This window comes from Penaeus monodon, chromosome 34, assembly GCF_015228065.2.
Source record: "Penaeus monodon isolate SGIC_2016 chromosome 34, NSTDA_Pmon_1, whole genome shotgun sequence".
NCBI classification, from domain to species: domain Eukaryota; kingdom Metazoa; phylum Arthropoda; class Malacostraca; order Decapoda; family Penaeidae; genus Penaeus; species Penaeus monodon.
This window is the reverse complement of record NC_051419.1, coordinates 5,952,697-5,953,302: the sequence shown is the minus strand read 5'-3', so window position 1 is coordinate 5,953,302 and position 606 is coordinate 5,952,697. Positions and strand designations below refer to the sequence as shown.

At 35.5% G+C, this 606-nt stretch overlaps 1 protein-coding gene across 1 annotated transcript in view; it reads right to left on the bottom strand.

Annotated features, from left to right (window-relative positions):
* The window catches only part of LOC119594539, a 24,704-nt gene that overhangs the window by 22,346 nt on the left and 1,752 nt on the right, over window positions 1–606 (bottom strand). The window lies entirely within an intron of this gene.

The following is a 606-nucleotide window of genomic DNA, read 5'->3' as shown; positions in this document are numbered from 1 at the left end:
GACGATGCCTCGTGCTAGCTTTCATTGTTACTAGTGAAAATAGCGCCCATTTTGCATTTTATTAGAAAAGTTAGCGCTTATTTGCATGTTGATAATGAAAAGAGTTCAATAATGTAAGTTATTAATGAAAGGTAACGACTATTTTCATGCAATTTGAGCAAAATAGACCCTATTTGCAAGTTATATATAGTTTATAAATGACATTGCATTGGGTACCATTTTTAAAAGACTCTTTATTTATTAAAATGCTGTTTTTTTTTCACTGCAGGTCTAATTCCACGGGATGGCATGACCGGGGATATGCAGCCTCACGCTCGGGAATCCCAGAGATAGTGATCGAAGGAGGGCCGTATACACAGGGCAACCTCTGCTCAGGAATAATAATAGTGTTGTACGTTATACCGTGCGCTCCTGCTAATAATGCTGTTGTCATTTTTTCTTTTCATCTTATGATTTATCTGTTTATTTATTTGTTCCTCTATTTGATTGCCTGATAATTTATTCTTGTGTTTATTTCAACATTATTATTACTGTTTTTTTTTTTTTTACAAGATGCTACCTTTTTCATGTCATTCTGTTCAGCTAGTGCGCGCGCGCACTAGCTGA